The sequence below is a fragment of the Schistocerca gregaria genome, chromosome 4 (assembly GCF_023897955.1).
Source record: "Schistocerca gregaria isolate iqSchGreg1 chromosome 4, iqSchGreg1.2, whole genome shotgun sequence".
Classification (NCBI taxonomy): Eukaryota; Metazoa; Arthropoda; class Insecta; order Orthoptera; family Acrididae; genus Schistocerca; species Schistocerca gregaria.
The window spans coordinates 13,617,294-13,639,414 of NC_064923.1; the positions used below are offsets into that span (position 1 = coordinate 13,617,294).

A 22,121-nucleotide genomic window follows, 5' to 3' on the forward strand; every position below is an offset into this window, starting at 1 on the left:
GCGCGGCTAGCTCAGTCGGTAGAACATAAGGCTCTTAATCCCAGGGTCGTGGGTTCGAGCCCCACGTGGGGAGGAACGGAATTTTGTTCCTCTGCAGATGTAACTTACCGTTTTTCTGATTAACGTGATGTAATGGAAATAGCAACTTTAAACTTTGCCTACGTCTCCGTCAGTCGCTACGAAACTGTATTTGAAGGTGAAGGTGATTTTGTAGACATGTGTGAAAGACATGTTCTGAAATGCAAGTGGTGTTATTTGGAGAGCACTTCCTTTACGTGTCAGATGTGTAGGCAAGCAGTAATGGGTCGCCATAGGTGCAAATATTAGACGGTAATATGAAGTGTTGTCAGCTGAAGTCTGATGATCCAGACGACCGTAAGGATGAAGTACGCAAAAGTACCGCTAGGCCGCGCCTCTTTAGCTCAGTGGCAGAGCACTGGTCTAGTAAACCAGGGGTCGTGAGTTCGATCCTCACAGGAGGCAGACGAATTTAGGATATCAGTTGCGCGTCGTGGCCTTATAGCAAACAGTATATGGGATGACTAACAATTAGCGAGAGGCGTTTTATTAAGAATTACTCTCAGATGTGATTAAGGCGAATGGCGCAGATAAAGCATTTGCCAAAGCGGTACAGCATAAGGTGGGATGGGACAGTCTGAAATATATTTTATAGATGTATTTCTCACATATCTCAGAGCCTTCCGCGGTTGTCGTCGTCGTCGTCGTCGTCGTCGTCGCCGCCGCCACTTCTGCAGAAGTAGCAAATGGACATCGTAGCAAATGCGGCGAGGGACGCCCTGCCTTACATTTCCGAATGCACAAAGTGTGTGGTTTAGTTTCCCAGTCTATATTTGGTAGGTCTCGTAGCAGGTTGAATGTATCAAATGGGTGGGAAAGAGCAAGGGGCAGCGTCTGTGTAGAACGAAAACACAACTCCTCAGTGGTGTGAGCGTTTTGAGATGAGTCGTATATAAGTTCCACTTGTTTGTCAGTGACCGTGTGGCCTAATGGATAAGGCGTCGGACTTCGTATCCGAAGATTGCGTGTTTGATTCCTCTCTCGGTCGTGTTTTTCCAGATCTGAAAAAGAAACATACCGTTTTAGTGCAGCACTTGAGCAGTACGAAACCGTGTGAACGTTGCTGTTGACCATTTTCTGCTTGGAGATGCTCTTGAGCTTGAAACACGCACAACAAGACCGGTGTTAACTAGCGAATTGGTTTGCATATTGCCGTCGCCGCGTGTTTTTGACTGGCACTTGCACATCTAAAATAACGTCGGAAAGTAACTCGTTCGGCTTATGAGTCACATCAAGTATGTGTGTTAATTTTGACGAAACTAGCTCTGCAGGTTGTCATGCAATTCTGTTACCTCTCAGAAATGATTATGAAATAAAAGTGAACTACGTGACGAGTGTGACGTTAGGAAAACATTAGGCAACATGGGGAGGTTCTGTATGGGACCAATCAACCCAAACGAGTACTGTGTGACGTGCTAACCGGCATATACTCACCGAGGCAGCGCGGCTAGCTCAGTCGGTAGAACATAAGGCTCTTAATCCCAGGGTCGTGGGTTCGAGCCCCACGTGGGGAGGAACGGAATTTTGTTCCTCTGCAGATGTAACTTACCGTTTTTCTGATTAACGTGATGTAATGGAAATAGCAACTTTAAACTTTGCCTACGTCTCCGTCAGTCGCTACGAAACTGTATTTGAAGGTGAAGGTGATTTTGTAGACATGTGTGAAAGACATGTTCTGAAATGCAAGTGGTGTTATTTGGAGAGCACTTCCTTTACGTGTCAGATGTGTAGGCAAGCAGTAATGGGTCGCCATAGCTGCAAATATTAGACGGTAATATGAAGTGTTGTCAGCTGAAGTCTGATGATCCAGACGACCGTAAGGATGAAGTACGCAAAAGTACCGCTAGGCCGCGCCTCTTTAGCTCAGTGGCAGAGCACTGGTCTAGTAAACCAGGGGTCGTGAGTTCGATCCTCACAGGAGGCAGACGAATTTTGGATATCAGTTGCGCGTCGTGGCCTTATAGCAAACAGTATCTGGGATGACTAACAATTAGCGAGAGGCGTTTTATTAAGAATTACTCTCAGATGTGATTAAGGCGAATGGCGCAGATAAAGCATTTGCCAAAGCGGTACAGCATAAGGTGGGATGGGACAGTCTGAAATATATTTTATAGATGTATTTCTCACATATCTCAGAGCCTTCCGCGGTTGTCGTCGTCGTCGTCGTCGCCGCCGCCACTTCTGCAGAAGTAGCAAATGGACATCGTAGCAAATGGGGCGAGGGACGCCCTGCCTTACATTTCCGAATGCACAAAGTGTGTGGTTTAGTTTCCCAGTCTATATTTGGTAGGTCTCGTAGCAGGTTGAATGTATCAAATGGGTGGGAAAGAGCAAGGGGCAGCGTCTGTGTAGAACGAAAACACAACTCCTCAGTGGTGTGAGCGTTTTGAGATGAGTCGTATATAAGTTCCACTTGTTTGTCAGTGACCGTGTGGCCTAATGGATAAGGCGTCGGACTTCGTATCCGAAGATTGCGTGTTTGATTCCTCTCTCGGTCGTGTTTTTCCAGATATGAAAAAGAAACATACCGTTTTAGTGCAGCACTTGAGCAGTACGAAACCGTGTGAACGTTGCTGTTGACCATTTTCTGCTTGGAGATGCTCTTGAGCTTGAAACACGCACAACAAGACCGGTGTTAACTAGCGAATTGGTTTGCATATTGCCGTCGCCGCGTGTTTTTGACTGGCACTTGCACATCTAAAATAACGTCGGAAAGTAACTCGTTCGGCTTATGAGTCACATCAAGTATGTGTGTTAATTTTGACGAAACTAGCTCTGCAGGTTGTCATGCAATTCTGTTACCTCTCAGAAATGATTATGAAATAAAAGTGAACTACGTGACGAGTGTGACGTTAGGAAAACATTAGGCAACATGGGGAGGTTCTGTATGGGACCAATCAACCCAAACGAGTACTGTGTGACGTGCTAACCGGCATGTACTCACCGAGGCAGTGCGGCTAGTTCAGTCGGTAGAACATAAGGCTCTTAATCCCAGGGTCGTGGGTTCGAGCCCCACGTGGGGAGGAACGGAATTTTGTTCCTCTTCAGATGTAACTTACCGTTTTTCTGATTAACGTGATGTAATGGAAATAGCAACTTTAAACTTTGCCTACGTCTCCGTCAGTCGCTACGAAACTGTATTTGAAGGTGAAGGTGATTTTGTAGACATGTGTGAAAGACATGTTCTGAAATGCAAGTGGTGTTATTTGGAGAGCACTTCCTTTACGTGTCAGATGTGTAGGCAAGCAGTAATGGGTCGCCATAGGTGCAAATATTAGACGGTAATATGAAGTGTTGTCAGCTGAAGTCTGATGATCCAGACGACCGTAAGGATGAAGTACGCAAAAGTACCGCTAGGCCGCGCCTCTTTAGCTCAGTGGCAGAGCACTGGTCTAGTAAACCAGGGGTCGTGAGTTCGATCCTCACAGGAGGCAGACGAATTTAGGATATCAGTTGCGCGTCGTGGCCTTATAGCAAACAGTATCTGGGATGACTAACAATTAGCGAGAGGCGTTTTATTAAGAATTACTCTCAGATGTGATTAAGGCGAATGGCGCAGATAAAGCATTTGCCAAAGCGGTACAGCATAAGGTGGGATGGGACAGTCTGAAATATATTTTATAGATGTATTTCTCACATATCTCAGAGCCTTCCGCGGTTGTCGTCGTCGTCGTAGTCGTCGTCGCCGCCGCCACTTCTGCAGAAGTAGCAAATGGACATCGTAGCAAATGCGGCGAGGGACGCCCTGCCTTACATTTCCGAATGCACAAAGTGTGTGGTTTAGTTTCCCAGTCTATATTTGGTAGGTCTCGTAGCAGGTTGAATGTATCAAATGGGTGGGAAAGAGCAAGGGGCAGCGTCTGTGTAGAACGAAAACACAACTCCTCAGTGGTGTGAGCGTTTTGAGATGAGTCGTATATAAGTTCCACTTGTTTGTCAGTGACCGTGTGGCCAAATGGATAAGGCGTCGGACTTCGTATCCGAAGATTGCGTGTTTGATTCCTCTCTCGGTCGTGTTTTTCCAGATCTGAAAAGGAAACATACCGTTTTAGTGCTGCACTTGAGCAGTACGAAACCGTGTGAACGTTGCTGTTGACCATTTTCTGCTTGGAGATGCTCTTGAGCTTGAAACACGCACAACAAGACGGGTGTTAACTAGCGAATTGGTTTGCATATTGCCGTCGCCGCGTGTTTTTGACTGGCACTTGCACATCTAAAATAACGTCGGAAAGTAACTCGTTCGGCTTATGAGTCACATCAAGTATGTGTGTTAATTTTGACGAAACTAGCTCTGCAGGTTGTCATGCAATTCTGTTACCTCTCAGAAATGATTATGAAATAAAAGTGAACTACGTGACGAGTGTGACGTTAGGAAAACATTAGGCAACATGGGGAGGTTCTGTATGGGACCAATCAACCCAAACGAGTACTGTGTGACGTGCTAACCGGCATATGCTCACCGAGGCAGCGCTGCTAGCTCAGTCGGTAGAAAATAAGGCTCTTAATCCCAGGGTCGTGGGTTCGAGCCCCACGTGGGGAGGAACGGAATTTTGTTCCTCTGCAGATGTAACTTACCGTTTTTCTGATTAACGTGATGTAATGGAAATAGCAACTTTAAACTTTGCCTACGTCTCCGTCAGTCGCTACGAAACTGTATTTGAAGGTGAAGGTGATTTTGTAGACATGTGTGAAAGACATGTTCTGAAATGCAAGTGGTGTTATTTGGAGAGCACTTCCTTTACGTGTCAGATGTGTAGGCAAGCAGTAATGGGTCGCCATAGGTGCAAATATTAGACGGTAATATGAAGTGTTGTCAGCTGAAGTCTGATGATCCAGACGACCGTAAGGATGAAGTACGCAAAAGTACCGCTAGGCCGCGCCTCTTTAGCTCAGTGGCAGAGCACTGGTCTAGTAAACCAGGGGTCGTGAGTTCGATCCTCACAGGAGGCAGACGAATTTAGGATATCAGTTGCGCGTCGTGGCCTTATAGCAAACAGTATCTGGGATGACTAACAATTAGCGAGAGGCGTTTTATTAAGAATTACTCTCAGATGTGATTAAGGCGAATGGCGCAGATAAAGCATTTGCCAAAGCGGTACAGCATAAGGTGGGATGGGACAGTCTGAAATATATTTTATAGATGTATTTCTCACATATCTCAGAGCCTTCCGCGGTTGTCGTCGTCGTCGTCGTCGTCGTCGTCGTCGCCGCCGCCACTTCTGCAGAAGTAGCAAATGGACATCGTAGCAAATGCGGCGAGGGACGCCCTGCCTTACATTTCCGAATGCACAAAGTGTGTGGTTTAGTTTCCCAGTCTATATTTGGTAGGTCTCGTAGCAGGTTGAATGTATCAAATGGGTGGGAAAGAGCAAGGGGCAGCGTCTGTGTAGAACGAAAACACAACTCCTCAGTGGTGTGAGCGTTTTGAGATGAGTCGTATATAAGTTCCACTTGTTTGTCAGTGACCGTGTGGCCTAATGGATAAGGCGTCGGACTTCGTATCCGAAGATTGCGTGTTTGATTCCTCTCTCGGTCGTGTTTTTCCAGATCTGAAAAAGAAACATACCGTTTTAGTGCAGCACTTGAGCAGTACGAAACCGTGTGAACGTCGCTGTTGACCATTTTCTGCTTGGAGATGCTCTTGAGCTTGAAACACGCACAACAAGACCGGTGTTAACTAGCGAATTGGTTTGCATATTGCCGTCGCCGCGTGTTTTTGACTGGCACTTGCACATCTAAAATAACGTCGGAAAGTAACTCGTTCGGCTTATGAGTCACATCAAGTATGTGTGTTAATTTTGACGAAACTAGCTCTGCAGGTTGTCATGCAATTCTGTTACCTCTCAGAAATGATTATGAAATAAAAGTGAACTACGTGACGAGTGTGACGTTAGGAAAACATTAGGCAACATGGGGAGGTTCTGTATGGGACCAATCAACCCAAACGAGTACTGTGTGACGTGCTAACCGGCATATACTCACCGAGGCAGCGCGGCTAGCTCAGTCGGTAGAACATAAGGCTCTTAATCCCAGGGTCGTGGGTTCGAGCCCCACGTGGGGAGGAACGGAATTTTGTTCCTCTGCAGATGTAACTTACCGTTTTTCTGATTAACGTGATGTAATGGAAATAGCAACTTTAAACTTTGCCTACGTCTCCGTCAGTCGCTACGAAACTGTATTTGAAGGTGAAGGTGATTTTGTAGACATGTGTGAAAGACATGTTCTGAAATGCAAGTGGTGTTATTTGGAGAGCACTTTCCTTTACGTGTCAGATGTGTAGGCAAGCAGTAATGGGTCGCCATAGGTGCAAATATTAGACGGTAATATGAAGTGTTTGTCAGCTGAAGTCTGATGATCCAGACGACCGTAAGGATGAAGTACGCAAAAGTACCTCTAGGCCGCGCCTCTTTAGCTCAGTGGCAGAGCACTGGTCTAGTAAACCAGGGGTCGTGAGTTCGATCCTCACAGGAGGCAGACGAATTTTGGATATCAGTTGCGCGTCGTGGCCTTATAGCAAACAGTATCTGGGATGACTAACAATTAGCGAGAGGCGTTTTATTAAGAATTACTCTCAGATGTGATTAAGGCGAATGGCGCAGATAAAGCATTTGCCAAAGCGGTACAGCATAAGGTGGGATGGCACAGTCTGAAATATATTTTATAGATGTATTTCTCACATATCTCAGAGCCTTCCGCGGTTGTCGTCGTCGTCGTCGTCGTCGTCGTCGTCGTCGTCGTCGCCGCCGCCGCCACTTCTGCAGAAGTAGCAAATGGACATCGTAGCAAATGCGGCGAGGGACGCCCTGCCTTACATTTCCGAATGCACAAAGTGTGTGGTTTAGTTTCCCAGTCTATATTTGGTAGGTCTCGTACAGGTTGAATGTATCAAATGGGTGGGAAAGAGCAAGGGGCAGCGTCTGTGTAGAACGAAAACACAACTCCTCAGTGGTGTGAGCGTTTTGAGATGAGTCATTCTGGCTTTAGCCGTCGCCGCGGTCGGACGTGCTTGTTGTTTACTCCGCGTACGTTAGCGCTATCGCCGGTGTTTGGTGTTTACGTGAAGTTAGCTGTACATTTTCGCTGTTATTTTTTGAGTGGTGTCTCTGATAAGTGTTTTTATAGTGCTTTCGTCCGTTCCACGTTTCGTGCTTCGCCGCAATTTCGGTTGTTGCCGGAATTTCGTCGGAACCGACGACCATGTCTGACACCGTCAGGAAGAATACTTTAGTCTTCTCGTTCGAGAAAGGAACACGGCCGGTCCAACCCACTGCGCTGGAAATCCACGATTGGCTGACTGAGGTAATCGGTATTAATTCTGACTCTGTTCATACCACGCAATTAGATGCTGAAAAATACTGTGTTTTTGTTAAATTTCTGAACTCAGTGACAGTCGATAAGTTGCTTGCAAAATGGGGTAATTCCGTCGAATTTGTTCATCGAGACGGTTCAAAAAGTAATGTCTCTGTACGAAAAGCTGATATCATGTACACCAATGTCAGGATTTTGAATGTTCCAATTGAAATTGATAATCAGTTGATCAAGGACGCTCTATCTAAATATGGCGAAGTTAAATCTATCTATAACGAAAGATGGTCGAAGCTATACAAGATACAGTGTTTTAATGGCATTAGATCCGTTGAAATGGAGGTGAAAGCCAACATTCCGTCCCATATATCCGTTGCAGGCCATAAAGCACATGTTGTGTATTCTGGTCAGGAGCGCACGTGCAATATTTGCAATGAGACAGGTCATTTCCGACAAGATTGTCCGCGCCGTGTTTTTGTTCTTAGGAACAATCTAACACAGCGTCAAAAACTGACCCTCAGCGATGTCTTACCAAATAGCACTTCCCTTCTTTCGGTTAACGACAGTGGTGCATGTACTTCTGCAGTGCCCGCTATAACTACTACGGAGTTCCCTCCCCTGAGCGTCATTACATCACACCCTTCTGTTCCCGATTGCGATCTCCAGAATAAGAAGCGACCGTTGGAAACGACCGATGACGGCTCGGACGGCGAGTCCGCCCGTAATTCGCCTTCCACCCGCAAGCAGAAGCAGTGTAATGCGGATATGCTCGAGGAAACAAACAGTACATGTATTGACGTGACGACAGCCGCTGAGGCAACCCGGCCGCTGTCGGCGGCTGAACAGGTACAAACGGTCCACGGAGGGGACGCAGTAACGATTGTCGCGGAGACGGAAGAGGCGCACTCCGAAGCACAAGAGGTGACGGAGCGGAACCCAACTCAAGAACTTACAGACCCACAAACCGCCGACTCAGTCAGTACTCTGGAGCTAGTGACGGAAGAACAAGGAAATGGCACTCGTAAAAAGGACGCTGTTGAGGCAGCTTCGGTCACAACGGTGGTAAAGATAGACAATCCGAATGACGGCGCGTTGAACCAAGATGTCCGAAGACGCCGACTCAAACCGCTACCTACTCTCAAAGCTTCCCGTAACCAAAGCAAACAACAACCAGCACAAGAGGAAGCGACGGCCAAGAACGTCTTGTATGAAATCATCACGGAAAGACCTAAGGAGGTACCTTCAAGTGACATTAGTGATGCAAAGCCCCTCGGTAAAACTAAAACCCGAGATGTTCGGAATCCTGCACCAAAATGAGGCTGTAAGATGAAAAAAAAAAGGGATTTTGTTGAACCAGTTTCATTTCTAATTGTACTACTGTCTTAGTCATATTTCAGAGGAACCAGATGAAGTGTTTACCGAGCTTCAAATACTGACTATTCTTTTAGATGTTTGTTTAAGCGGAGTCGTTTCTCTCTTCTAGAAGCTGCACATCTCTTTTCTTTTTTTTTATTAATATTTTGTTATCTTTTTAATCACTTATTTACTTTTTATGCAAACTAAATGTCCCAGGCATATACAATTACGACTATCAATATTAACAGGATTACATCCGTGACTAAAGTTACAGCGCTCAAGGATTATTTATATGAGTCAGGGACGGACATTGCTTTCCTACAGGAAGTAGTGCTGACTAATCTTACAGTGCCTGGATATTTGGCGATTTTAAATGTCTCACTTGACACCAACGTCGGTACAGCAATTTTAGTCAGGGAGGGGATTCCTGTCTCGGATATCGAGAGGTTGGACTCCGGCAGAGCGATAGGTATAAAAGTCTTTGGTTCTACCCTTATCAATCTGTATGCCCCTTCTGGCACATCCAATAGAATGGAAAGAGCACAGTTCTATAAAGAAGAAATCATTTATTTATTACGGAAAAACCCAAAAGATCTTATAATAGGCGGTGATTTTAATTGTGTGATAAATAAGAAAGACCAGGTTCCGAATTTTAATAACTGCAGTGAACTGAAGCGTTTCGTCACTGTTTTACAGCTTAAAGATGCTTGGGAAATAATGTATCCCACTTTTGTGGCATTTACATTCCTAGGTCCTCACTCACGTAGCAGGATCGACAGACTCTACATATCGCAAAGTCTAGTTAGCTCCTTCATTAAAGCAGAGACGATTCCAGTTTACTTTTCTGATCATAGCTCCGTGCTAGCTTCCATCAACCTTACTGCGCAACCCACTCGCCGTTTTAGAAGTTCATGGCACCTTAATACGTCACTGATGCAGGACGACGGATTAGAAGAAAGTTTGACAGAAGCGTGGGCATTGTGCCTCCGCTCTGCAGATAGACACGTCTCAGTACTAGACTGGTGGTGCAACAGGGCAAAGCCTAAACTGAGAAAAGTTCTCATCCAGTATAGTGTACAACGATCGAAAGACTTGAAAAATTCCATCGAATTTTATTATACCATGCTGCGAAATTTATATGAGCAGGCAAACACTTCCAACGTCCGTCTGGCAGATATCAAGCAAACTAAGGCCAAATTGCTCAGTCTTAAAAGACAGCAGATGGAGGGTCTGAAATTAAAATCCAAGGCTAAGACAGTCGTGGAGGATGAACATGCTTCCTTGTACCATCTACTGAAGCACGAAAGAAACAGGAGACGCACCTTCATTGATGGACTTCAGTCTGAAACTGGCGAGACACTCACGACTCAGAGAGACATCGTCAATGCAGTGCACAAATATTACGAAGACCTATACACTGCCAACCCGGTATGTGAAGAGTCCTTCGATGAGTTCCTTAGTTACATAGCTCCACAGGTCTCGGACGAGGAAAACGAAGACCTTCTCGTTGAGTGTACTAACGAAGATATCCACAGAATCATCTGCAAATCTCCTCTGAGGAAATCGCCGGGACCGGATGGTTTGCCTGTTGAATTTTATAAACGATACTGGCCACTGATTGGTGACATGTTTACCCGAATGACGAACGAGGTGCTTCAGGGAAAGCATTTACCTGCTGTTTTTAAAGAGAGCACAATAGTACTAATCCCAAAAAATGCTGCAAAAAGAAACCTCAACAACTTTCGTCCTATTTCCCTGTTAAACTCTGATTATAAAATCATCGGCAGAATTTTAAACAACAGACTCTCTCAGTTGGCCAAAAAGATAGTAAGTCCATACCAGTCCTGTGTGCCTACCAAGAGCATTTTCAAAAGCATAGCTGAATATAGAGATATAATTGCCATCACTGCTGTGACCACCATAAAATGTGCTATCATGTTTATTGACTTCCAGAAAGCATTTGATCGTGTGGATCATAGATTCCTTAGTGCCACACTGAACAAAATAGGTTTTAATGAGCGAGTCGTAAGTGTGATCAGCAATGTTGCAACAGGCATCAGCGCTTGTATATCAGTTAACTGCCAGAGGACAAAGCAGATTCAGATCAGGCGCGGCGTTCCTCAAGGAAGCCCCCTCTCCATGTTCCTATTCGTGCTTTCATTAGAACCTTTCCTCCGCAGTGTTCATGCCACTCTAACTGGCATCACATTATCTGGTCACCGAACAGTCATAAACGCCTATGCCGATGATGTCGGAGTCGTCCTGCGAAATCCCGACGACATTTTGAAATTGGAAACGCTAATTAAAAAGTACTGTAGAGTCTCCGGAGCAGGTGTCAACGCAAACAAAAGCAAACTCCTAAACCTGCGGGGTTTTCAACATACCACCTTAGCCTGGGCCACAATGGTCACCCAATGCAAAGCACTAGGAATAACACTGACACCTTGTCCGTTAAAAATGGCAGCTATCAATTGGAGAAATACGTCGGGACAACTTCTTGGAACAACAAGAGAAAACCTCCACCGTAACTTGAACCAAGTTCAGAGGGTGATTTTCATTAACCACTGCATTCTCTCCAGGAGTTACTTTATAGCACAGATCTTCCCACTACCGAAAATGATTGGAAAAAAGATAATGTCTACCATTGCCAGCTATCTTTGGAGAGGGGAAATATTCAGAGTCGACGCAAAAACTGCGACCTTAGATCCCAGGAATGGAGGTTTGGGGTTAGTTGACATCAGAAATAAGGCGTCTGCGCTTTTTATAAAAAGGACCGCCACTATCCTTAGCGACCACGCTGATAGCATTACAACTAAATTATTTGAAGTTGTCAGGCCTGCCAGTTTACAGGCGCCGGTGAATGTGCAAAAAATAAATAACCGGCTCCAGTACGTTCGTGTATATTTTGTGGAATTCAGCTATCTCGGCGGTGTCATCATCAACTCACGACGGATTACGGCCCGCGATATTCTGTCCCATCGAAAGAAAATGGAGGGGAGAAACAAATTGGAAAGTAAATACCCACACACTGATTGGGACGCCATATGGAAAAATATTAATATGCGTGGTCTACCATCGGACGTCAAGTCAGCGTGGTATAAAACAGTGAATGAGACCGTAAGCACCAATGAAAGGTTACATGCAATCGGCGTTAGCGACACGAACCTATGTCTCAAATGTAAATTGATCGACACGTTAGTGCACAGATTCACGTGCGGTGGCAATCTACAACTCTGTAATTGGATTAGGGAACAACTGGCTTTTCTTACGAGATCTTCGGTGGAAAATTTTCCCCCTGTTACATTCCTCAGGCCTCAGACTTGCTATTTTCCAGCAGCAAAAAACAACTCGGTCCATTGGTTAATGGGACACTATGTGAATTACGTAATTAATCACCTGGGAAATGACAATTCCACTGATTTTTACATGTACTTGAAGTGTGCTTTTTATAACGCCCTGAAATATAAAGACCACAAGAAAAACTACGGCAATATGCTTAAAATTGTATTCGAGCGACTGGGCATTGGTTGACAAGCCAACGAGATAAACAAAAATCGTTTATTTAAGCGAAACGACGCTTAAACAAAAACAATTGGGGAGAAGTACACTTTTACAGTTTCATATTACAATCACTTATCTTCTGCTGGCAAAGAAGGCTATTTTGTTTATTGCACAGAAGAAGCCGAAGCCGAAAGCCAGTATCGCAGGGTTAAAGATAAATTGTTTTCTTATACATTCATTTTATGACTGAGAAGGAAGTCTTATTTGTTTCCATGGAAGGGAACATACTTTTTTATTATTATTATTAATCTCAAGAAGGAAAGGAGGCTATGGAATTAGTGCCTTAACATAAAATTCCTTCTTCACATTCCATGAAGATTTTTCTTTTACAATAAAAAAATAACAAACAAACAAAAATAATAATAATAACAATAAAAAAAAACTAAACAGAAATTAAAAAAAAATAATATACAGGTTCAGGGTCCACTACTTCCCATAACTTTATTATATATTACAAAGAAGTATGCTAGGTTGCCGAGAAGCAGTGGATGAAAAAAAAAAAAAAAGCACTAAAGCTATAACCTTCAATCTCTATTGCCTCGGCATGACAAAAATTTTTTGTTTCAAATGAAGCATCTTTTGGTTCAGGATTTCGAAGGCAAAACAGCATATATCTACGTATACACAAGTTGTAAAATTTCTTATTGAAAACTATGATAAAGACACGCCTCAGCAACAGGACTGGGTGGAGACATCGCGGCCAGGCCTCGAGATTTTGACCCCTGCCCGCTTTGCCTCCGCCTGCCTCATGCTGCCAAGTTCCTTACAAAAAAAAAAAAAAAAAAAAAAAAAAAAAAAAAAAAAAAAAAAAAAAAAAAAAAAAAAAGTGGCTATGATACCTGGCTTTCACCCAGGAGACCCGGAAAAAAAAAAGAAAAAGAAAAAAAATAGTGGTAGAGCACTGGTGTAATAAACCAGGGTTCGTAAGTTAAAAAAAAAAAAAAAATGGATAAGGCGTCGGACTTTGGATCTGAAGATTACAGGTTCGAATGCTGTCACGCTCGTGTTTAAAAAAAAATAAAAAAAAAAAAATAAAAAAAAAAAAATGGATAAGGCGTCGGACTTCGTATCCGAAGATAGCGTGTTTGATTCCTCTCTCGGTCGTGTTTTTCCAGATCTGAAAAAGAAACATACCGTTTTAGTGCAGCACTTGAGCAGTACGAAACCGTGTGAACGTTGCTGTTGACCATTTTCTGCTTGGAGATGCTCTTGAGCTTGAAACACGCACAACAAGACGGGTGTTAACTAGCGAATTGGTTTGCATATTGCCGTCGCCGCGTGTTTTTGACTGGCACTTGCACATCTAAAATAACGTCGGAAAGTAACTCGTTCGGCTTATGAGTCACATCAAGTATGTGTGTTAATTTTGACGAAACTAGCTCTGCAGGTTGTCATGCAATTCTGTTACCTCTCAGAAATGATTATGAAATAAAAGTGAACTACGTGACGAGTGTGACGTTAGGAAAACATTAGGCAACATGGGGAGGTTCTGTATGGGACCAATCAACCCAAACGAGTACTGTGTGACGTGCTAACCGGCATATACTCACCGAGGCAGCGCGGCTAGCTCAGTCGGTAGAACATAAGGCTCTTAATCCCAGGGTCGTGGGTTCGAGTCCCACGTGGGGAGGAACGGAATTTTGTTCCTCTGCAGATGTAACTTACCGTTTTTCTGATTAACGTGATGTAATGGAAATAGCAACTTTAAACTTTGCCTACGTCTCCGTCAGTCGCTACGAAACTGTATTTGAAGGTGAAGGTGATTTTGTAGACATGTGTGAAAGACATGTTCTGAAATGCAAGTGGTGTTATTTGGAGAGCACTTCCTTTACGTGTCAGATGTGTAGGCAAGCAGTAATGGGTCGCCATAGCTGCAAATATTAGACGGTAATATGAAGTGTTGTCAGCTGAAGTCTGATGATCCAGACGACCGTAAGGATGAAGTACGCAAAAGTACCCCTAGGCCGCGCCTCTTTAGCTCAGTGGCAGAGCACTGGTCTAGTAAACCAGGGGTCGTGAGTTCGATCCTCACAGGAGGCAGACGAATTTTGGATATCAGTTGCGCGTCGTGGCCTTATAGCAAACAGTATCTGGGATGACTAACAATTAGCGAGAGGCGTTTTATTAAGAATTACTCTCAGATGTGATTAAGGCGAATGGCGCAGATAAAGCATTTGCCAAAGCGGTACAGCATAAGGTGGGATGGGACAGTCTGAAATATATTTTATAGATGTATTTCTCACATATCTCAGAGCCTTCCGCGGTTGTCGTCGTCGTCGTCGTCGTCGCCGCCGCCACTTCTGCAGAAGTAGCAAATGGACATCGTAGCAAATGCGGCGAGGGACGCCCTGCCTTACATTTCCGAATGCACAAAGTGTGTGGTTTAGTTTCCCAGTCTATATTTGGTAGGTCTCGTAGCAGGTTGAATGTATCAAATGGGTGGGAAAGAGCAAGGGGCAGCGTCTGTGTAGAACAAAAACACAACTCCTCAGTGGTGTGAGCGTTTTGAGATGAGTCGTATATAAGTTCCACTTGTTTGTCAGTGACCGTGTGGCCTAATGGATAAGGCGTCGGACTTCGTATCCGAAGATTGCGTGTTTGATTCCTCTCTCGGTCGTGTTTTTCCAGATCTGAAAAAGAAACATACCGTTTTAGTGCAGCACTTGAGCAGTACGAAACCGTGTGAACGTTGCTGTTGACCATTTTCTGCTTGGAGATGCTCTTGAGCTTGAAACACGCACAACAAGACCGGTGTTAACTAGCGAATTGGTTTGCATATTGCCGTCGCCGCGTGTTTTTGACTGGCACTTGCACATCTAAAATAACGTCGGAAAGTAACTCGTTCGGCTTATGAGTCACATCAAGTATGTGTGTTAATTTTGACGAAACTAGCTCTGCAGGTTGTCATGCAATTCTGTTACCTCTCAGAAATGATTATGAAATAAAAGTGAACTACGTGACGAGTGTGACGTTAGGAAAACATTAGGCAACATGGGGAGGTTCTGTATGGGACCAATCAACCCAAACGAGTACTGTGTGACGTGCTAACCGGCATATACTCACCGAGGCAGCGCGGCTAGCTCAGTCGGTAGAACATAAGGCTCTTAATCCCAGGGTCGTGGGTTCGAGCCCCACGTGGGGAGGAACGGAATTTTGTTCCTCTGCAGATGTAACTTACCGTTTTTCTGATTAACGTGATGTAATGGAAATAGCAACTTTAAACTTTGCCTACGTCTCCGTCAGTCGCTACGAAACTGTATTTGAAGGTGAAGGTGATTTTGTAGACATGTGTGAAAGACATGTTCTGAAATGCAAGTGGTGTTATTTGGAGAGCACTTCCTTTACGTGTCAGATGTGTAGGCAAGCAGTAATGGGTCGCCATAGGTGCAAATATTAGACGGTAATATGAAGTGTTGTCAGCTGAAGTCTGATGATCCAGACGACCGTAAGGATGAAGTACGCAAAAGTACCGCTAGGCCGAGCCTCTTTAGCTCAGTGGCAGAGCACTGGTCTAGTAAACCAGGGGTCGTGAGTTCGATCCTCACAGGAGGCAGACGAATTTAGGATATCAGTTGCGCGTCGTGGCCTTATAGCAAACAGTATATGGGATGACTAACAATTAGCGAGAGGCGTTTTATTAAGAATTACTCTCAGATGTGATTAAGGCGAATGGCGCAGATAAAGCATTTGCCAAAGCGGTACAGCATAAGGTGGGATGGGACAGTCTGAAATATATTTTATAGATGTATTTCTCACATATCTCAGAGCCTTCCGCGGTTGTCGTCGTCGTCGTCGTCGTCGCCGCCGCCACTTCTGCAGAAGTAGCAAATGGACATCGTAGCAAATGCGGCGAGGGACGCCCTGCCTTACATTTCCGAATGCACAAAGTGTGTGGTTTAGTTTCCCAGTCTATATTTGGTAGGTCTCGTAGCAGGTTGAATGTATCAAATGGGTGGGAAAGAGCAAGGGGCAGCGTCTGTGTAGAACGAAAACACAACTCCTCAGTGGTGTGAGCGTTTTGAGATGAGTCGTATATAAGTTCCACTTGTTTGTCAGTGACCGTGTGGCCTAATGGATAAGGCGTCGGACTTCGTATCCGAAGATTGCGTGTTTGATTCCTCTCTCGGTCGTGTTTTTCCAGATATGAAAAAGAAACATACCGTTTTAGTGCAGCACTTGAGCAGTACGAAACCGTGTGAACGTCGCTGTTGACCATTTTCTGCTTGGAGATGCTCTTGAGCTTGAAACACGCACAACAAGACCGGTGTTAACTAGCGAATTGGTTTGCATATTGCCGTCGCCGCGTGTTTTTGACTGGCACTTGCACATCTAAAATAACGTCGGAAAGTAACTCGTTCGGCTTATGAGTCACATCAAGTATGTGTGTTAATTTTGACGAAACTAGCTCTGCAGGTTGTCATGCAATTCTGTTACCTCTCAGAAATGATTATGAAATAAAAGTGAACTACGTGACGAGTGTGACGTTAGGAAAACATTAGGCAACATGGGGAGGTTCTGTATGGGACCAATCAACCCAAACGAGTACTGTGTGACGTGCTAACCGGCATATACTCACCGAGGCAGCGCGGCTAGCTCAGTCGGTAGAACATAAGGCTCTTAATCCCAGGGTCGTGGGTTCGAGCCCCACGTGGGGAGGAACGGAATTTTGTTCCTCTGCAGATGTAACTTACCGTTTTTCTGATTAACGTGATGTAATGGAAATAGCAACTTTAAACTTTGCCTACGTCTCCGTCAGTCGCTACGAAACTGTATTTGAAGGTGAAGGTGATTTTGTAGACATGTGTGAAAGACATGTTCTGAAATGCAAGTGGTGTTATTTGGAGAGCACTTCCTTTACGTGTCAGATGTGTAGGCAAGCAGTAATGGGTCGCCATAGCTGCAAATATTAGACGGTAATATGAAGTGTTGTCAGCTGAAGTCTGATGATCCAGACGACCGTAAGGATGAAGTACGCAAAAGTACCGCTAGGCCGCGCCTCTTTAGCACAGTGGCAGAGCACTGGTCTAGTAAACCAGGGGTCGTGAGTTCGATCCTCACAGGAGGCAGACGAATTCTGGATATCAGTTGCGCGTCGTGGCCTTATAGCAAACAGTATCTGGGATGATAACAATTAGCGAGAGGCGTTTTATTAAGAATTACTCTCAGATGTGATTAAGGCGAATGGCGCAGATAAAGCATTTGCCAAAGCGGTACAGCATAAGGTGGGATGGGACAGTCTGAAATATATTTTATAGATGTATTTCTCACATATCTCAGAGCCTTCCGCGGTTGTCGTCGTCGTCGTCGTCGCCGCCGCCACTTCTGCAGAAGTAGCAAATGGACATCGTAGCAAATGCGGCGAGGGACGCCCTGCCTTACATTTCCGAATGCACAAAGTGTGTGGTTTAGTTTCCCAGTCTATATTTGGTAGGTCTCGTAGCAGGTTGAATGTATCAAATGGGTGGGAAAGAGCAAGGGGCAGCGTCTGTGTAGAACGAAAACACAACTCCTCAGTGGTGTGAGCGTTTTGAGATGAGTCGTATATAAGTTCCACTTGTTTGTCAGTGACCGTGTGGCCTAATGGATAAGGCGTCGGACTTCGTATCCGAAGATTGCGTGTTTGATTCCTCTCTCGGTCGTGTTTTTCCAGATCTGAAAAAGAAACATACCGTTTTAGTGCAGCACTTGAGCAGTACGAAACCGTGTGAACGTTGCTGTTGACCATTTTCTGCTTGGAGATGCTCTTGAGCTTGAAACACGCACAACAAGACGGGTGTTAACTAGCGAATTGGTTTGCATATTGCCGTCGCCGCGTGTTTTTGACTGGCACTTGCACATCTAAAATAACGTCGGAAAGTAACTCGTTCGGCTTATGAGTCACATCAAGTATGTGTGTTAATTTTGACGAAACTAGCTCTGCAGGTTGTCATGCAATTCTGTTACCTCTCAGAAATGATTATGAAATAAAAGTGAACTACGTGACGAGTGTGACGTTAGGAAATCATTAGGCAACATGGGGAGGTTCTGTATGGGACCAATCAACCCAAACGAGTACTGTGTGACGTGCTAACCGGCATATGCTCACCGAGGCAGCGCGGCTAGCTCAGTCGGTAGAACATAAGGCTCTTAATCCCAGGGTCGTGGGTTCGAGCCCCACGTGGGGAGGAACGGAATTTTGTTCCTCTGCAGATGTAACTTACCGTTTTTCTGATTAACGTGATGTAATGGAAATAGCAACTTTAAACTTTGCCTACGTCTCCGTCAGTCGCTACGAAACTGTATTTGAAGGTGAAGGTGATTTTGTAGACATGTGTGAAAGACATGTTCTGAAATGCAAGTGGTGTTATTTGGAGAGCACTTCCTTTACGTGTCAGATGTGTAGGCAAGCAGTAATGGGTCGCCATAGGTGCAAATATTAGACGGTAATATGAAGTGTTGTCAGCTGAAGTCTGATGATCCAGACGACCGTAAGGATGAAGTACGCAAAAGTACCGCTAGGCCGCGCCTCTTTAGCTCAGTGGCAGAGCACTGGTCTAGTAAACCAGGGGTCGTGAGTTCGATCCTCACAGGAGGCAGACGAATTTAGGATATCAGTTGCGCGTCGTGGCCTTATAGCAAACAGTATCTGGGATGACTAACAATTAGCGAGAGGCGTTTTATTAAGAATTACTCTCAGATGTGATTAAGGCGAATGGCGCAGATAAAGCATTTGCCAAAGCGGTACAGCATAAGGTGGGATGGGACAGTCTGAAATATATTTTATAGATGTATTTCTCACATATCTCAGAGCCTTCCGCGGTTGTCGTCGTCGTCGTCGTCGTCGTCGTCGTCGTCGTCGTCGTCGTCGCCGCCGCCGCCACTTCTGCAGAAGTAGCAAATGGACATCGTAGCAAATGCGGCGAGGGACGCCCTGCCTTACATTTCCGAATGCACAAAGTGTGTGGTTTAGTTTCCCAGTCTATATTTGGTAGGTCTCGTAGCAGGTTGAATGTATCAAATGGGTGGGAAAGAGCAAGGGGCAGCGTCTGTGTAGAACGAAAACACAACTCCTCAGTGGTGTGAGCGTTTTGAGATGAGTCGTATATAAGTTCCACTTGTTTGTCAGTGACCGTGTGGCCTAATGGATAAGGCGTCGGACTTCGTATCCGAAGATTGCTTGTTTGATTCCTCTCTCGGTCGTGTTTTTCCAGATCTGAAAAAGAAACATACCGTTTTAGTGCAGCACTTGAGCAGTACGAAACCGTGTGAACGTTGCTGTTGACCATTTTCTGCTTGGAGATGCTCTTGAGCTTGAAACACGCACAACAAGACGGGTGTTAACTAGCGAATTGGTTTGCATATTGCCGTCGCCGCGTGTTTTTGACTGGCACTTGCACATCTAAAATAACGTCGGAAAGTAACTCGTTCGGCTTATGAGTCACATCAAGTATGTGTGTTAATTTTGACGAAACTAGCTCTGCAGGTTGTCATGCAATTCTGTTACCTCTCAGAAATGATTATGAAATAAAAGTGAACTACGTGACGAGTGTGACGTTAGGAAAACATTAGGCAACATGGGGAGGTTCTGTATGGGACCACCCAACACAAACGAGTACTGTGTGACGTGCTAACCGGCATATACTCACCGAGGCAGCGCGGCTAGCTCAGTCGGTAGAACATAAGGCTCTTAATCCCAGGGTCGTGGGTTCGAGTCCCACGTGGGGAGGAACGGAATTTTGTTCCTCTGCAGATGTAACTTACCGTTTTTCTGATTAACGTGATGTAATGGAAATAGCAACTTTAAACTTTGCCTACGTCTCCGTCAGTCGCTACGAAACTGTATTTGAAGGTGAAGGTGATTTTGTAGACATGTGTGAAAGACATGTTCTGAAATGCAAGTGGTGTTATTTGGAGAGCACTTCCTTTACGTGTCAGATGTGTAGGCAAGCAGTAATGGGTCGCCATAGGTGCAAATATTAGACGGTAATATGAAGTGTTGTCAGCTGAAGTCTGATGATCCAGACGACCGTAAGGATGAAGTACGGAAAAGTACCGCTAGGCCGCGCCTCTTTAGCTCAGTGGCATAGCACTGGTCTAGTAAACCAGGGGTCGTGAGTTCGATCCTCACAGGAGGCAGACGAATTTTGGATATCAGTTGCGCGTCGTGGCCTTATAGCAAACAGTATCTGGGATGACTAACAATTAGCGAGAGGCGTTTTATTAAGAATTACTCTCAGATGTGATTAAGGCGAATGGCGCAGATAAAGCATTTGCCAAAGCGGTACAGCATAAGGTGGGATGGGACAGTCTGAAATATATTTTATAGATGTATTTCTCACATATCTCAGAGCCTTCCGCGGTTGTCGTCGTCGTCGTAGTCGTCGTCGCCGCCGCCACTTCTGCAGAAGTAGCAAATGGACATCGTAGCAAATGCGGCGAGGGACGCCCTGCCTTACATTTCCGAATGCACAAAGTGTGTGGTTTAGTTTCCCAGTCTATATTTGGTAGGTCTCGTAGCAGGTTGAATGTATCAAATGGGTGGGAAAGAGCAAGGGGCAGCGTCTGTGTAGAACGAAAACACAACTCCTCAGTGGTGTGAGCGTTTTGAGATGAGTCGTATATAAGTTCCACTTGTTTGTCAGTGACCGTGTGGCCTAATGGATAAGGCGTCGGACTTCGTATCCGAAGATTGCGTGTTTGATTCCTCTCTCGGTCGTGTTTTTCCAGATATGAAAAAGAAACATACCGTTTTAGTGCAGCACTTGAGCAGTACGAAACCGTGTGAACGTCGCTGTTGACCATTTTCTGCTTGGAGATGCTCTTGAGCTTGAAACACGCACAACAAGACCGGTGTTAACTAGCGAATTGGTTTGCATATTGCCGTCGCCGCGTGTTTTTGACTGGCACTTGCACATCTAAAATAACGTCGGAAAGTAACTCGTTCGGCTTATGAGTCACATCAAGTATGTGTGTTAATTTTGACGAAACTAGCTCTGCAGGTTGTCATGCAATTCTGTTACCTCTCAGAAATGATTATGAAATAAAAGTGAACTACGTGACGAGTGTGACGTTAGGAAAACATTAGGCAACATGGGGAGGTTCTGTATGGGACCAATCAACCCAAACGAGTACTGTGTGACGTGCTAACCGGCATATACTCACCGAGGCAGCGCGGCTAGCTCAGTCGGTAGAACATAAGGCTCTTAATCCCAGGGTCGTGGGTTCGAGCCCCACGTGGGGAGGAACGGAATTTTGTTCCTCTGCAGATGTAACTTACCGTTTTTCTGATTAACGTGATGTAATGGAAATAGCAACTTTAAACTTTGCCTACGTCTCCGTCAGTCGCTACGAAACTGTATTTGAAGGTGAAGGTGATTTTGTAGACATGTGTGAAAGACATGTTCTGAAATGCAAGTGGTGTTATTTGGAGAGCACTTCCTTTACGTGTCAGATGTGTAGGCAAGCAGTAATGGGTCGCCATAGCTGCAAATATTAGACGGTAATATGAAGTGTTGTCAGCTGAAGTCTGATGATCCAGACGACCGTAAGGATGAAGTACGCAAAAGTACCGCTAGGCCGCGCCTCTTTAGCTCAGTGGCAGAGCACTGGTCTAGTAAACCAGGGGTCGTGAGTTCGATCCTCACAGGAGGCAGACGAATTTTGGATATCAGTTGCGCGTCGTGGCCTTATAGCAAACAGTATCTGGGATGACTAACAATTAGCGAGAGGCGTTTTATTAAGAATTACTCTCAGATGTGATTAAGGCGAATGGCGCAGATAAAGCATTTGCCAAAGCGGTACAGCATAAGGTGGGATGGCACAGTCTGAAATATATTTTATAG

At 45.0% G+C, this 22,121-nt stretch overlaps 11 non-coding genes across 11 annotated transcripts; all 11 read left to right on the plus strand.

Moving 5' to 3' along the window:
- The first annotated feature begins 411 nt into the window (after positions 1-411).
- Trnat-agu (transfer RNA threonine (anticodon AGU)) lies at positions 412-483 on the plus strand. Its single transcript has one exon. It is a non-coding gene; the product is annotated as a tRNA-Thr (tRNA).
- Positions 484-1,930: 1,447 nt separating this feature from the next.
- On the plus strand, positions 1,931-2,002 carry Trnat-agu (transfer RNA threonine (anticodon AGU)). Its single transcript has one exon. It is a non-coding gene; the product is annotated as a tRNA-Thr (tRNA).
- A 1,438-nt stretch (positions 2,003-3,440) lies between these two features.
- On the plus strand, positions 3,441-3,512 carry Trnat-agu (transfer RNA threonine (anticodon AGU)). Its single transcript has one exon. It is a non-coding gene; the product is annotated as a tRNA-Thr (tRNA).
- Positions 3,513-4,956: 1,444 nt separating this feature from the next.
- Positions 4,957-5,028, plus strand: Trnat-agu (transfer RNA threonine (anticodon AGU)). The gene has a single exon. It is a non-coding gene; the product is annotated as a tRNA-Thr (tRNA).
- A 1,452-nt stretch (positions 5,029-6,480) lies between these two features.
- Positions 6,481-6,552, plus strand: Trnat-agu (transfer RNA threonine (anticodon AGU)). The gene has a single exon. It is a non-coding gene; the product is annotated as a tRNA-Thr (tRNA).
- Positions 6,553-14,268: 7,716 nt separating this feature from the next.
- On the plus strand, positions 14,269-14,340 carry Trnat-agu (transfer RNA threonine (anticodon AGU)). Its single transcript has one exon. It is a non-coding gene; the product is annotated as a tRNA-Thr (tRNA).
- Positions 14,341-15,781: 1,441 nt separating this feature from the next.
- Positions 15,782-15,853, plus strand: Trnat-agu (transfer RNA threonine (anticodon AGU)). Its single transcript has one exon. It is a non-coding gene; the product is annotated as a tRNA-Thr (tRNA).
- Positions 15,854-17,294: 1,441 nt separating this feature from the next.
- Positions 17,295-17,366, plus strand: Trnat-agu (transfer RNA threonine (anticodon AGU)). Its single transcript has one exon. It is a non-coding gene; the product is annotated as a tRNA-Thr (tRNA).
- A 1,437-nt stretch (positions 17,367-18,803) lies between these two features.
- Trnat-agu (transfer RNA threonine (anticodon AGU)) lies at positions 18,804-18,875 on the plus strand. The gene has a single exon. It is a non-coding gene; the product is annotated as a tRNA-Thr (tRNA).
- Positions 18,876-20,343: 1,468 nt separating this feature from the next.
- On the plus strand, positions 20,344-20,415 carry Trnat-agu (transfer RNA threonine (anticodon AGU)). Its single transcript has one exon. It is a non-coding gene; the product is annotated as a tRNA-Thr (tRNA).
- A 1,444-nt stretch (positions 20,416-21,859) lies between these two features.
- On the plus strand, positions 21,860-21,931 carry Trnat-agu (transfer RNA threonine (anticodon AGU)). Its single transcript has one exon. It is a non-coding gene; the product is annotated as a tRNA-Thr (tRNA).
- The last annotated feature ends 190 nt before the right edge of the window (positions 21,932-22,121 follow it).